This window comes from Podarcis cretensis (assembly GCF_951804945.1).
Source record: "Podarcis cretensis genome assembly, chromosome: 3".
NCBI lineage: Eukaryota > Metazoa > Chordata > Lepidosauria > Squamata > Lacertidae > Podarcis > Podarcis cretensis.
In genome coordinates this window covers 8,021,672-8,034,468 of record NC_137172.1, presented here as the reverse complement: position 1 = coordinate 8,034,468, position 12,797 = coordinate 8,021,672, and the positions used below count along the sequence as shown (strand labels likewise).

General features: G+C 42.6%; 1 long non-coding RNA gene across 1 annotated transcript; it reads right to left on the bottom strand.

The window, feature by feature from the left end:
- Nucleotides 1-5,699: 5,699 nt before the first annotated feature.
- On the bottom strand, nt 5,700-8,755 carry LOC307212087. The gene is made up of 2 exons (XR_013836812.1): nt 8,569-8,755; nt 5,700-5,873 (listed from the first exon to the last, which is right to left on the bottom strand). It is a non-coding gene; the product is annotated as an uncharacterized lncRNA (long non-coding RNA).
- Between the last annotated feature and the right edge of the window lie 4,042 nt (nt 8,756-12,797).

Below are 12,797 nucleotides of genomic sequence, written 5' to 3'. Positions count from 1 at the left end.
AACCTGAAGCATATGTAACCTGAGGTACCACTGTATGCGTAAAATAAAAATGGTATAATTGATGCTTTCCTTAACTATACAAGTAGAGTGGTACCTCAGGTTACATACACTTCAGGTTACATATGCTTCAGATTACAGACTCCACTAACCCAGAAATAGCACCTTGGGTTAAGAACTTTGCTTCAGGATGAGAACAGAAATCGTGCTCCAGCAGAGCGGCAGCAGCAGGAGGCCCCAGCTAAAGTGGTGCTTCAGGTTATGAACAGACCTCTGGAACGAATTAAGTACTTAACCTTAGGTACCACTGTAAAAAGATTTTTGCAGCTTTACAAGTTGTCCACCATCCTGTTAGAAGGTGAGTAATGGAAGAAAACCATGGTACATTATTCTTAAAGAGTTTTGCTCCATATTTGGTGAGCCATGTCTCACAAGGACACAAGACCCCACTCATTACCCAGGAACATGTTAAATATTTATTATTATTATTATTATTATTATTATTATTATTATTATATTATCATACTACAGTCCCCCCCCCAAAAAAAAATCATTCCATTGAAGTATTGTTTGGAGGCCAATACCAGATTTATTGAGTTGCCTGGGTTTTGTCAGTTGCTGAAAGAAGCACATGTTTCTCTCCACTTTAACTAGCCCTGAAAAAAGAAAAGAGATTTCTTTCATAATTTCCAGGTTTTCGTTTTCACAAAGACATTACACATAATGTTCCGGGGGTATGGGAATAAGCAAAGCAGCGCTATTCCAGCATTCAAGTGAAAATTTACAAAGGAATGAATTTGACTGAACATCCAATGAATACTGTACATGAAATGTGAGCTTCAAAACATACAAAATAAAATTAAAAACAATAGAGCGTGAAACCATCTGAGATCTGAGCTTAAAAAATGAAACAGGAAAATAGAAGAAAGTCCTCCTAGTGTTGATAAGATAAGAATGTGTAGCCAGTGGAATGGGGGGGTGTGTCACAGGGGCAGTTGCTCTAGGCACAAAAATTGTTAGGCACACAACATTTCAACATCCAGTGCTGCTTCAGTTATAGCTATGCACTTCCATCACTCGGCTCTGTTGAAAACAGCTTCTCCACATGAACCAGGAGCGACCTTTCCAGACAAACCCTCCACATGCCCCTGGGCACTGGCAACCCACACTACACCACTGTGTGAAGTCACCCTAGGGAAGTGAACCCAAAGGGAGAACATTGTTCTTGCTTCTATTGTGTTTTTTGTATTTTTATCTTGTAATTTTATATTCTGATTTTCACTTGAAGAATATAAAATGTAATAATAATAATAATAATACTGCTTAAATATTATGAATGATTGAGCAGTATAAAAATCCTGTTAAATCAATCAAATGAACCAATTGATTGAAAATTCTGCAGTTGATTTGATTTTGTATTTCCCACTGCTTTTTTAAATTATAAAAAATAAATAAATAGAGGTGAGGGAGAACTATGCACACCCTCCTGAGCTGTGTGGAAAAAACATGGGATATAAGCACAAACAAATGAACAAGTAAAACTTTCACCAAATATATTGGAAAGAAGGGACAGTAAACGCCTTTCCACTCCAAGTTCAAGAGTGGGCTGGGAGCACTTTAGATAATAACATTGGGAATAGGGATATAAAATCTGAGTGCATAAGTTGAGTTTCATTAATTTGAAAAAGGAGGGGGGAGAACTTACATTGCACAGCAAAATCTGCCTATATCACATTTTATGTTCTGACGGTGGGGGGCAGGGCATTTATCCTTGGTAGTGCAGACTGCACCCTTCCCTTTGCAAGCTTTTTCATTCTTTGGTGGATCTTTTCCACAGGTATATCCTAGAGAGAGAAGTTTGTTTGATGAAGGCATTCCTGTGTTCTGACATATCTGGCCCCATCATCATTAGTCAATGGCTACCAATTCTTTGAAACAAAATGGAATACCCTTTAACCTAACTATAGTGTTATTAATTTGAGGGAAGAGGAAGTAGGCTGCATGCAATATATTTCCATCCCCTAAATCCAGCATGTGATAAAGTATAAAACAGGCTAGTCTCTCTCTCTCTCATTCTCTCTCTATCTCTTGGAAAAAAATTATCCTTTATTTTGACATCTGCTTCTCATGTTCAAAGGCCCCTTTAAACAAAAGGAAGACAGCATACCAAAGTCATGGGAGACTCCAAGAAGGACAGCAGTATTATGAAGTCATCAAGTGAAAGAAGAATGGAAGACATGTGGGAGGAAAAAAGAGAGATCTAGAAAAGTAGAGTGAGAGAGAACAAAGTAAAGTATTCAGCAGAATTTTTGGAGAAGACCACATTCCACCCCCCCCCCAATAAGTCTATATTTCTTTAGGACTTGATATTTCTGATTTTGATGTATGCCTTACCTGGAAAAGCTAACAGCATCCATGAAACAGCAATGATGTAAACAATACCAAACTGCATTGTTGAAGACTAGGAATCTCAAGTCAGATACCAAGAGACAGAGACCAAGAGTAAGATCAAGATTCCCTGTGCTTCTACTTAAAAACAAACAAACCCAAACAGAATACCGTATTTTTCGCTCTATAACACGCATCTGACCATAGCACGCACGTAGTTTTTAGAGGAGGATCCTTGTGGATCCATGCTTTGTAACCACGTTTTAAGTGGGGAGGGAAGGAAAAGCACTCAAGGGACAAGGAGCACGCATGGAGAAGGAGCTTTTCGGTGAGCTGAGCGGGGAGGAGGGAAGGAAAGAGCACTGTTGCTTTAAAGGTATACTTAAGGTACTTGCCCTGTGCCTGGGTTTTTTTTCCATTTAACAGTTTGCAGCCTTTTCCTTCCGCTCCTTGTTTTGAGGCAGAATAGATTTGAGCAAGTGAGGAGGACTTGGATGGCAGGGGATTCACCATTAGCTGTGTAAAAGCACTCCTCCTTGTAGCCTGAGTGATAAGCAGCCACCAGCAGCAATAGAATGGAGCACAATAAAGTGGTAGGGGCACTAGGACCCAGACAATGCTCGAATCTATCCTGCCTGAAAACAAGCTGCTCCCTCCCAGCGGATCAGCTGAGACGCGGGGATTTGCGAAGTTTTCCCCTCTCCCTCATCCCCAGCCTTTTTTTTTTTAACTTCCTGGTTTTCACTGCGTGGCTCAGAGCTCGAGGTTGGTTTTATTTTGCTGCTGGTTGCTTAAATTTTATCTTTCCTGCCGTCCCTCTGCAGCCTCATTGCTCTGTTTAGAGAGCGCACGGACCTTTGCTAGCGTCTGTCCCTCCTCCCATGTAAGCGGCTGCTGCCCGCTTTGCTGCCATGGCTCTCCTTCCCTCCCTCCTCCCCGGCTCCAGGTCGCTTTAAAGCAAGCAAAGCGAGAGCCTTGTAGAGTGTGTAAGCGGCTCCCGCTTTGCTTGACTGATGGCAGCCATGGCTCCGATCCGTGCATTCGCTCCTTAACACGCACAGGCATTTTCCCTTACTTTCTAGGAGCAAAAAAGTGTGTGTTTTGGAGCGAAAACTACGGTAACTACTTGTTTTAAGACAAAGTGGCACAAAATGTTCAATGAGCTAATCTGCATGCACTGTTCAGTTCAGTTCATTAGTTTTAGTCATGGACCATAGCAGCCAGAAAATGGAAAGAAAATACAGGCAATTAATTTTTTAAAAGTAGACATTGGAAATAATAAAATCATGTTTCCATCTGGCTGGACTCTGAATGTACAAGCTACTGTATTTTACTTCTTTTTGGTGTACCAAGACTTCATAAGGAGCACTGGACCAACACTTCCTGCTATCACAACCTTTACTTTGGTAATCTTCAATCCTAGGGCTGACGTGTAAGAGACCTTTGGGTTTTCAAGGGGAAGAGAAAGGAAGGAAGATAATCACAGAATGCTCTCCAAGTTCTCTGTAATAGCAAAGACCTAATGTTCACCAGTGTGTACTGTTCTGAGGTGCACTGCTACACAAACTCTTCAGATTAAAGTTCCTGTTAGAAGGTGAGTAATGGAAGGAAACTGACGGTGCCTTATTCTTAAGCAGTTTTGCTCCCACCCTCGAGTGGGGGATAAATTGGGCACATACCAAATCCCCTAGGAAGAATTGGAGGAGCAGAACTTTGTTTTTAACAGACCTAGGTTGACTCTAGAAACAGCAAAAGAAGTGATTCAGGAAAAAGCATTGTAAAGCTTATAATGGGAAATCAATTTGCCGAATGTTCGAACTCTCCATCGCAGTGTTATAACGTATTTAAAGCACTTAAAAAAAACAACAACAACCCACACCTAATGTAGCTGGGTCCCTAATCTCCTTCTGAATAACTATTGGAAAGAAGACACAGATCAGGTGTAACACAGACCGGGTGGATTTCTATCGCTACAGATACAATCCCTGTCGGGGACTCTTGATAACAACAAGCATTGTTGTTGTTGTTTAGTCATTTAGCTGTGTCTGACTCTTCGTGACCCCATGGACCAGCGCACACCAGGCACTTCTGTCTTCCACTGCCTCCCGCAGTTTGGTCAGACTCATGTTTGTAGCTTCGAGAACACTTTCCAACCAACAACAAGCATAGTTAATTAAAAAGAAGATTTAATGCAAAAACAAACAGAGTTCGTTGGAGTGGCTATTGTAGTCATCCATTCATAAATCAAAGATGTCCCTTCTAAGTTGGGTGTTTCCAGCGCCACCAGAAACAGGTGAACTTCCTCTTGTGACGTATTCTGTCTTGAGGACCCTCCTCCATAGGCTGAGACCTTAGAGAAAGGGGGTGAGCTCCCTCCCCTTCCTGATTCTCTGACAATGTTCTTCCATAGTCATTTCCTCCCTCTGAGCTGATTTCATTTCTAGTCTCTGTATTTTGTACTTCACTAGCCCACTGACAGGCTGCCAGCACTTTTGTTATCAGCTGGCTTTCCTAAGGTCTGGGGAGTTGTCTCTGGGCTATAAACCTCCTGTTGTGCAGTTAACTCCCTCTCTTTCTGCCTGCTTTCTTTATCTGACTATAAATCTTTCATTGGAGCTGGTTCATTCATGACAATCCCAGTCTTGAGACTGGTCCACACCCCTATTACTCATCAATCAATGGGCAGAAGGACGAGTCATGAAATTAGTATATACTTGAAAAACCCCAATTTTTATTAAAAGGAAAAGGCTGTATGACCACATCAACAATCTGAATGTCAGGAGTGTGTGTGACATGTCACTCAGGCCTTTATACATGTGAGTTATTCCTCTGGAAGTAAATTACCCTCTAGCTGTATTCTATGTAGCTACAGACTTGAAGAACGGATGACCTCCTCAAACATCAGTTCTACACCTCCATGCAGGCAGTTCCCATTCAACTGGGATTTGTGGGTAGAATGAACAGCGGAATCAGAGAATTGCAAAGACCGTGAAAGCTCATGTAGACCAGAGACCTGCCATGGCAGGAAATCAACATCTGTGATAGGTCTCTTCCTCAAAGTAACTAATCATGGTTCTTCCTAATGCCTTGGTGAAATGTGTTGTTATTGTTGCAGGCCAAATGACATTAAAACCAAACTGGCAGTAATGGTGAGTCTTGGCAGAAAAGTGTTATTTAACCTGAGCACAATTTGTGGTATACATGTAAAGAATAGGCATGGATGACCTGAACTTTAGAAATAAAAAGATTTCTGTAGCTTTGCAAATTGTCCACAATGGGTATCCATGTCTCAGAAAGGCATAAACTAACACACATTTCCCAGCAACATATCAAATATTTATTCATAATAGTACACAAATTTTCTCAAAATTCCCACATCATGGAAGTATTTCCGCAGGCCAAATCAGCAGCACGTCAATCTCATTCTTTGGGTTATATCCTTTGCTGAAAGAAGCAGGTGTTTCTTTCCATTTTGATTGGAAGGATTTCTGAATAAAGGAAAGAGATTTCTTTAGTGATTCACAGGTTTAAGTGTTAATAGAGAGAGTGCACACACAGACACATTTCTGTAGGCTGAACTGGGGTGGGGGGTGGGGGGTGGGGGAGAAACTCAACACCAGGGTCTGAATGTGGCCTTCCAGACCTCTCCATCTGACCCTTGGCAGCTCGATCTACACATTCTCTCTCAAAGTAACACAAAATACTGGATCTACTTTGCCTGCCAGGAACGTGTCCTTGAACTAATCCCTTCCTCTTGCTTGGAAGGAAGATAGGGAGATGCATGCATGCGTGCATGCATACAAAGTCAGAATTATTCTCGTTGCCACACCCGCATTTGTCTCTGGTTCCATGCACCAATGGGATGGGGCCCTTGGATGGATGCTCAAAAGGAAAGATGGATCTTGGTTTTTTAAAAACATCTCACGATGCATGGCCTCAATGTACTGCAGACCCTCCATGTGTCCCTAATTTCTAGGGACAGTCCCAAATTCACAGTTTCAGATTTGATCCCGCAATGTCCCACTTTTTCTGAAAACATCCCTATTTTCATTGGAGACATGTTGGAGGGCATGGTATGATGTCCCTATTTTCATTGGAAGGTATGGAGTTATGTGACCCACCAGTCAAGGACATAAGTAACTATACATCCTTTAGAAGACATCTGAAGGCAGCCCAGTATAGAATAGTTTTAAAATGTTTTTTGTTTTATTGCATTTTTATGTATGTTGGAAGCTGCCCAGAGTGGCTAGGGCAACCAAGTCAGATGAGCGGGGTATAAATAATATAATTATTATTATGATGGAATAGGACATTTCCATTTCCATCAGAGAAATGTTTGAGGGTATGTGCATTGTATGTGTTGCTAAAAACATAGTTTAATGTTGATGTTAGGGGCTATGAAATATAATTAATAGCATTAAACTAAGTTTTCCACTTATTCGCATTCACCCACCAACCCCAACTCCTCCAGGTAATCATAAAAAAGCTCATTTTCTTATTCTTTTTCTAAAAGTGTCTGAACATTGACTCATATCTAAGTTGTCTTGGACTACAATACTTGTGAGCCCCAATCAATATGGACAGGTGTCAGGGGTTCAGGAGCAGAGACACAGGGGAGAGAGGAAACGGAGAGCGAAGGGGAAGAATCTGAGGGCAGTGCAGGGGAGTATGACAGTGGCCCGAGAGATTCCATGAGCTTCTCCAGCAATTCAGAAGATTCCCAGAGGGGGGCGCCGATGGCCAGGGCAAGGGGGGTCCCAGGGGGGACACACCAGAAGCAAGGGGCCAGCAGGGACTCCCAAAGCAGCAGCGGGAGATCAGGACCAGTTCCCCCACCAGAGCGGAGTGGGGGGGAAGAGTCTCATGAATCAGGGCCAGCGTCTCCTCCAGTAGGGAGAGAAGATGAGTCAGAGCTGGCCACGCCCCTATCGCAGAGTGAGGGAACGGAGGGGAAGTCAGGTCCAGCTAGCCCCCCCCAAGGGGGGAAGCAGTGACAGGAGCAGTATAACGGTCAGGAGAAAGGTTGCTGGCTGGGTGCGCGCGCCAAGTTCAAATGTACAGGCACGCGGGACAGCAGGAAGCACGGATTGGGAGCCAGGTTCTAAAGCACGCCGGAGGCAGGGGGAAGAATCCGGGGACTCAGCATCAGAAGAGTCCAGAAAGGGCAACACCCCAGCGGACAGGCGGACCCAGAGGAGGAAAGAGCAAAGGAAGAGGTGGAGCAAGGCTAGAGTCTTAAACTGGTGTCTGGGGGGTGGAGATTCAGACAGAGCTTCAGCGGTCTAGGGTTTAAGACGTAGGGCTGCACGCCGCGGCTTTGAAATCGAAACTGCATTTCAATAAAGACTCTTGTATATAACAACGGACTGGCGTTGGTCCTTTGTGAGCTGGGACCTTGGGCAGCCCTGACAACAGGGATATGGGAACTTGTATTCCGAAACATCTAAAGGGCACAAGATTTTGGATGGTTTGCACTTCATTAATTGTAAATAAAGCAAATGCTTTAAAAATGGCCCAAATCATACATGATTCTTACTGCTTGGGGAAATGGGAAGTATATGGTGGTATTTTAAGTTTTGTTGCAACCATATTAGAAAACTCTTAGTGAGACATCAAGTTGAAGAGAAAATGTATATTAATGAAAGTGAGTGTAAAAATAACATAACACATACGTTGAGCAGTCCCTTCTAAGCTTTACAAAGTTTTGTATTTTAAAAAAAAAGCAATTGAAAAAGGATATGAAATAAATGTTGCCCACTAACTGGGAGCAGATAATCAACGTTAAACGCCTACTGGCAAATCGGCCGGGTAAATCTGAAGCCTACTATACAAAATATCTTCTGGACGACAAGTCTAATGATACCACAGTGGTCGTGGCAAAGTTTCTTTTGGTAGTCATACATATCAAAGACCATCATACTTAAGACTAAACAAATATTGTCTTGGTCTTCCTCTCCCAGGGGGTTGTCTGTGTGAATCTGTATTCTGAATCTCTGTTATGGGTCTTTGGACCGCAATAAAGATGAATAATTAATCAATGGGCATAAATTTAAACATGAGAGAGAGAAAGAAAGAAATCAGGTCGTTTTAAATTTTGAGGTTAATTTGCTTTAAGCATTTTATTTTATCAATACATGTTCCATTTGAGTTCCATGGATTTGAAAAACAAGGAAGGAAACTTACGGTACACAGCATATGGTCTCTCCAGGACAAACTGCACTCCGCACGATCCTCTCACATTCAGTCCCACAAGTCCCACCAATATCCACACATTGACGAGGTTCCCCTGCATGGACAAATCCTAGATAGAGAAATTTTATTTTATTGTATGAAAGCATTTCCATATTCTGCCATTCCTGACCCCATTATCACCTGCCATTGCAACTGCTTCTTTGACCTTCAGTGGACTACCTTTTAACCCTCTCATAAGAATACCAGAGCTCAACATGTATTGCCCTTCTGAATTTTCAGAAACTCAGCATTCACAAGGTGTTAGTATGTCTGCACTGAGCTTTCCACTTTGGGAATGACATTGGAACGTAATGGATTACATGTTTCCTCCAGTGAACAAGGCCAATCCTCTGGAGAAGCAGTTGCCTCAAGTGGCAATCTGGAAGGGGTAGCAGATTTGCCTCTGGCTGCTGCCCTCACCTTCCTGCCTCCTTGGCCACGGCAGTGACACCTCCTCATCCCTGGGACAGTTTCTTCAGGAATGCAGGAAAGCTTTCCTTCTCCCACTCTTCCCATTCCTTCTCCAGTTCCTCCTCTATCCTTTCTGACTCTCCAGATTTTCTGGTCTGAAATCCTCACTTGGCTTGGCTGCTTGGCTTGCAGTATTCAAGGTTTCAATGCAGGGTGACATCCAGGAAGGGGCTTAGTACTTCCCAACAGCTTGTACCATATCAGTAAGTGCTAAGTGGAATGAAGAACTGAACCTTGCCCTACAGCTATGTCAACCCTGCCTTGCCTACAGCAGTCAATAAAGTTTTGGCCTGCTTTAAACCAATGTCTGGTGTCTTGTCTCTGTTATTTCAGGGCTCTCACAGGTCACACAATCGCCTTCCAGGGCAAACCTTTTCCCTGATTCCCCTTGTTTGTTCTTCAATATTTTCTGCCAATGAACTTTATTTGGTCACATCAGACTTTGCACTTCATACGGCAGCAAAAGCCAAATATTTATCAATATCAGACAATCCTTTATATTGGAAGTCCTTATCTCGTGTTCAAAATGCATTTACACACACCCTCATAAATCTGGAAAATGCAGCATAGCAAAGAGATGGTGTGAACAGGATTGGATGATGGGGCAGAGTCTGAGAAGGGCGACAGCATAGATCAGGCAGCATAGCAAAGAGATGGTGTGAACAGGATTGGATGATGGGGCAGAGTCTGAGAAGGGCAGCAGCATGATCAATAGATCAAGGGAAACAAGAATGAAGGAGGGAAGTGTTGAGAGTAGGTGCAGAAGGAGAGAAAGAGAGAGGTTTAGAAAGAGAGAGGAGAGGGAGCATCATAAATCAAACCATATGGATTTCATATTAGCCTTGAAGGAAAAGTCTTTAGCAGAAGTGGAGGAGAAAGCCATGCTAATTAACGAATCCCAATTTTCACATTATGTCTGAGCATTCTGATTTTGATCTATGCCTTATCTGGAGAAGCTAAGAGCATCGCTGAAAGAGCAATGATGTAAAAGATGCTGATCTGCATTACTGAAGTTTGACTGGGAATGCCAAGCTGGAAACCAAAGAAGGGAGACCAAGAGTGCTCTCAATTTCCTCTGTCTTCCAAAAGACTGCATGCTCACGTATTTATAGGTCTGCAAACAGCACTTACACGTCAGCCCTAGGATTTGGTATCCTAAAAGTACTGGATGCGATAGCAGGAAGTCCAGTACTCCTCATGAAGTCTTGGAGCACCAAAAAGATGTAAAATACAGCTCAATAATTTTAGTGTTTTCATTAAATTGTATTTTTCTTCCTGTTTCCTGCTGCTATAGTTTGTGGCTAAAAGTAGTAAAATGAACTGAACGGTATGTACAAATTAGTATGGTGAGCACTTTGAGTCTCTTTGTCTTAAAACAAGGTTTCCTTGTTGCTGTTGTTTTAAAGAATAAGGCCACATTTAGTATTCGGGGGGAACTGGGCAAAATATCTTGATTAGTTTGCTGTGCATTTTCGGTTGATGAGGCAGTCCTCAGATTTTCTGGCACCACTGCTCCCATGACTGGCAAGAAGATGTGACCAAAAGGAGAAGAAGAAGAGTTTGGATTTGATATCCTGCTTTATCATTACCTGAAGGACTCTCAAAGTGGCCAACATTCTGCTTTCCCTTCCTTCCCCACAACAAACACTCTGTGAGGTGAGTGGGGCTGAGAGACTTCAGAGAAGTGTGACTTGCCCAAGGTCACCCAGTAGCTGCATGTGGAGAAGCGGAGACGTGAACCCGGTTCACCAGATTACGAGTCTTCCGCTCTTAACCACTATACCACATTGGCTCTCAAAAGGAGACCCTTGTTGGATCAGGCCAAAAGTTCATCCAAGATCCTGTTCTGACAGTGGCCAACCAGATGCACATGGGAAGCCCACCAACAAGACATAACCACAGTAGTGTGCCACACCCACAAGTGGTATTCAGAGGCTCTAATTATCCTCTCTGGGTGTTGGACCCCTGCTGCTGCTCTAGAAAATGGAGATGGAGATGGAGCTGATACTGTATATTCAATGACAAGGCAACCTGGTATTGGTTTACCTTCTTCCTTCCTCATTTGGTTTATTGTTAAAAGCAACAATGACTGTCAATGTAAGCATGTACAAAGTAGTAGAAGACTACAATGCATTACAAATATTACAAGCTAAGTCCAAAGAATGAATACAAGCCGTGGCAACAAGGAAAGCAGCAATGCTCTCTTCAGATAATAGTGGAGGAAATCTCCAAAGTTGCACCTCATTTTGTGCTTCTTCCTACCAATTGAAGAATATGTATGGACTGCAGCCATGGACCCCTTCTTGCCTCAGTAATTTTTCCAAAACTTTTCTTCCTCTCAGGAAAGCATGATTCCTGTACATCATACTATGATGCTATTGTGTGTCCCTGGACACTTTCCATATGAAGAAGAAGCATGAAAAATATTTAAAATCCTCATTTTGGGATCACAGCAACAGGAGTGAAATCCCATTAGTTTACTCAAATGGCGAGGTGCATGGTAGAAATTTTAGCTTTGCCACATACAGTCAGGAGGGGTGGGACAGGCATGGTTCAGGGTCCTTAATATAAGTAATATACAATATATCTCTGTATCCAGGGAACCCTGAAAAGTTCCTTCAGCTAATGTACTGCCCAGTGCTTCCTCTCCCTGGAACACCTTATCTCTTGAAGAATAAGGCACTGTGCTTTTCTTTCATCATTCTCCTTCTCAAAGGGACATTAATCCAAAAAGCGTACATGTAAGTAAATGTTAAGTTTTGAACATTAAGTCTTGGACATTAGGTTTTGGAGAAGCTAAGGACATCAAGTCTCTTAGAAGACAGGGAAGTTGTAATGTGTTCTGCTGTGGTTTTTCTCTCTTGCTGTAGAATTTGAGATCCCCTTCTGGCTTCAACCATGTGGACTGGCATTATTCACCTTGCCCATTCAAAAATAAAATAAAACCTTTAATAATTATTGACATTTGTCAGTGGTAATCCTAAGGATTGTTTGGGTGGTGGGGAATGCTGTTTCACCATTGGCATCTAAGTAAAAATATAAAAAGTTATGGTATTATTATTATTATTATTATTATTATTATTATTATTATTATGTATTGAAGTTCTCACCCTGGCCACTAAGGGAATTTTGTATATAGTTTTCACTTAGGTCCACATAAATTAATTTTGGCCGCAAACCCTAGGTTGTTGTTGTTACAATGTTGACAACTGGCTGCCTATAAAAGCAGGCCGGCTGAGCTGTTTGCAGTTCAGTTTAGTTCTAGTTTACTATAAAGAACCACTTGGAGAAATCTCTGTGTCGACTACTATGTCCACCCACAACTTAATAATGGCAGCGAAGGTGGGATCGGATGGACATCAGAGCACAGCCAGATTCAAACACTCACTGAGGGGAATCACTGAGCTGAAACACTTAGCGAAATCGCTGAACAGAACCCAATTAAGAGCTGACTGTACTGGCTAGAGCACTGTGTTCCATCCATCATCGGAACAATGGTTCACTTGTGCCTCTACTGCCATTTGCCCCAGCTTCTGAATCATGGGACTTCTACCTTGCTCGGCTCACCTGCTACCTCCAAGCAAACAAGCTGATGGAAGGGTCAAAGGAGCATAAGTGGGGCCTATTCCTCAGCCTCTGTGGGCCTAAGGTGTTCAGGACAGCCCAAGTTTTGGTCACACCACTAGCAGTCCAGGCAGCGCCATGGGACG